This window comes from Capsicum annuum, chromosome 5 (genome assembly GCF_002878395.1).
Source record: "Capsicum annuum cultivar UCD-10X-F1 chromosome 5, UCD10Xv1.1, whole genome shotgun sequence".
NCBI lineage: Eukaryota > Viridiplantae > Streptophyta > Magnoliopsida > Solanales > Solanaceae > Capsicum > Capsicum annuum.
In genome coordinates, this window is record NC_061115.1 from 16196339 (window position 1) to 16199592 (window position 3254).

The window sequence follows — 3254 nt, forward strand, 5'->3', positions numbered from 1 at the left end:
ATTCCTGGCTTAGCATCACTTTTTTATTTTTGCCTTTACAATTAATGTTCCAGCCATTTAAATTAATTTAATGTGTATTGTTATTTAATAAATCCAAGGGCCATGACAATTCTCCAATCCCAAAACCAAAACTGTCAAGCCCACAATATCAAATCCCTAAAATTTACAATTTTTCCAAGTTCTCTTCGAGCCAACGTATAACCCATTTAGTTATGAAAATCATAATTTTTTAGAGTTGAAGTTGAAGTTGGAATTAGAGTTGTGTTTGATCATAAATATAAATTAAAGTTGTTTTTTAAATTATGTGAGAGAAATATGAATGAAAAAAATGAAAACAAGTAAAACTTGTTTTGTCTTTTTCCAAATATAATTTCAGAATTATATTTGAAATTTTGATGGTCAAACCCATTTTTTTTTTCACCTTTTTCACTAAAGTGAAATAATTTTTCGAAAAAAAGAAAATAATTTTCATGACCAAACGACTACTAAATATACGTTAGAACACGCACACTCAACTGATAACTTTTTCAATTCTCTCGTTACTGCAACTGTAGAGAGAGCTTTTTCATCCATAAAGCATATCAAGAATGAGTTGCGTAGCAGTATTTGTGATACATTTTTTAATTGATTATTTAGTTTGTTACATTGAGAAGGACGTATTTGTAAATATAAGCAACGATGCAATCATTGACCATTTTCAGAATATAAAACGCGTCGATGTCTAGTATGAAACGATAATCTACTTTTGTTATATTAGTACTAAATTAACGTCATTTGATCATTTTGAAGTTTATACTTTGATCGTAATTATTTTTGTAATTTTAAGTTTAAAAAAATTGTATGCCAAATTATATAATTAATGGACCATATTAAAGATAATAGTGCACCTTCTATCATGTTCATGCTGTGTTCGCCCTGCTGTCTTTCATATCTCTCTTTCTCCTTTACTATAAATATCCATAGCATTACCGGATAAAACAAGAAAGGTTGTACTGTGAAAAAGTAAATACAACAAAAAGCCAAAAATGGCCGAAGGGAAACAACACATCCCTCAACTGACCCCTTATAAAATGGGAAAGTTTTGAGTTATCTCATAGAGTTGTGTTGGCACCATTAACAAGGCAAAGATCATATGGCAATGTTCCTCAGCCGCCACATGCTATTGTTTATTACTCGCAAAGAACCACAAAAGGGGGTCTTCTAATAGCGGAGGCGACAGGAGTTTCAGACACTGCCCAAGGATACAAAGATACACCTGGTATATGGACAAAGGAGCAGGTGGAAGCCTGGAAACCAATTGTAAATGCAGTCCATGCCAAAGGAGGGATCTTCTTTTGCCAAATTTGGCATGCAGGGAGAGTTTCCAACATACATTTTCAACCCAATGGACAGGATCCTATCTCCTGCACAGACAAGCAATTAACACCTCAAATTCGTAGCAATGGGGTAGATGTTGCACAATTTACACCACCACGGAGATTGACAACAGATGAAATTCCTAAGATTGTTGACGATTTCCGGCTTGCTGCTAGAAATGCCATGGAAACTGGGTTTGATGGGGTTGAGATTCATGGAGCTCACGGCTATCTAATCGACCAGTTTATGAAAGACCAAGTCAATGATCGAACTGACAAATATGGAGGGTCTTTAGAGAACCGTTGTAGATTTGCACTGGAAGTAGTTGAAGCAGCTGTAAATGAGATAAGAGCTGACCGAGTTGGAATAAGGCTTTCCCCATTTGCTAGCTACATGGAATCAGGAGATTCAAACCCAAGTGCGTTGGGCCTTTACATGGCTGAATCCTTGAATAAGTATGGCATCGCTTACTGCCACATGGTTGAGCCTAGGATGAATACAATAGCTACAAAAGTTGAATGTCCTGAAAGCCTTGTACCAATGAGGAAGGCATTTAAAGGTACTTTTATGGTAGCTGGTGGTTACAATAGAGGAGATGGAAACAACGCTGTGGTTGAAGACCGAGCTGATCTTGTCGCATATGGGCGTCTATTCTTAGCCAATCCAGATTTACCAAAGCGATTTGAGCTAGATGCTCCTCTCAACAAGTATAACAGGGAGACATTCTATACATCAGATCCTGTTGTTGGCTATAGTGACTATCCATTTCTAGAAACCACGGCATGATGCCAAGGGTTACCAGATATTTCATATGTCTCACAAAAGAAGTGAACTATTTAGTAAAGATCGTCACCAACATTTTCTGCACTTGAATTCTGTATGTTCTCATCTTATTTAATGATAATACTTGTGTTCCTCGTATAAAAAAAACCATTTTTACTACTCCTCTATTAAGTGCTCGACGTAATCATAATATGCTAAGCTATCCAACTTATTTTTAAAAAAAATTCTAGGGAATGTGTACGAACGATGAATAATAATGTACTAGTTAATATTAATCTACATTTGATATAATTCTTTTACTAAAATATACTTTTAATTCCGCGTCAAACTTCTTCCTGGCAGCAATTAACAGCCAACTTTGATTTGACTTTCTCCAATATGTCTTTTTCAATAAGAGGAAATAATAAATGGGACAGCGACGTTGCTGCAGACATATTCAAGTCAATAAGAGGAAATGGTAAACGGGACAGTGACAGGTAGAAACATATTAAAATATGCTCCTTCCAGTGCATCAAACTTCTTTGATTTAACTTTCTCCCATAAGTCATTTTTAATAAGAGGAAATAGCAAATGGGACCGCGACCTTATAAGTACAACTGCATGCATTGCCTGAAGGAGGACAACTTTGTATCTTGATAACAGTAAAAACCAAAAACTCGTGAAGATGGTTGACGCCGCCTTTGTGTCATTTGCAGTTAAAAAGCTGGGGATTTCCTCATACCAGAAGTTAATCTGTGTTTAAGTCTGAGAGAACATGTGAAGTGGCTGCAGTTAAAGTACTATATATTGCGGCTTTTGTTATTACCGGTAAAAATGCAATAAATGCCAGTAAAAAGTAAAAACTGAACCTTCATTCATATATTTAACCCGATAGATCAATCGATGATACTAATGGAAGAATTGTTAAACTCAAACAACGGCATTAATTTAAAACAAAAAAATAAACCCACTTTCTTGTCTTCCAGTGGTAAAAAAAATAAATAGGAATTAAACAATAAGAATGTGTTCAACAATGGAAAAACAACGAAGTTGAGTCATTATTTCTTTTCCCAGTAAAACTAGGGCAGCTTGGATCACGACCATTCGCAATATCGGGAGGATCTTTAGTAGAGCCA

The 3254-nt window shown here is 35.4% G+C and overlaps 1 pseudogene; it reads left to right on the forward strand.

Moving 5' to 3' along the window:
* The first annotated feature begins 911 nt into the window (after positions 1-911).
* On the forward strand, positions 912-2371 carry LOC107879932 (annotated as a pseudogene).
* Positions 2372-3254: the final 883 nt, after the last annotated feature.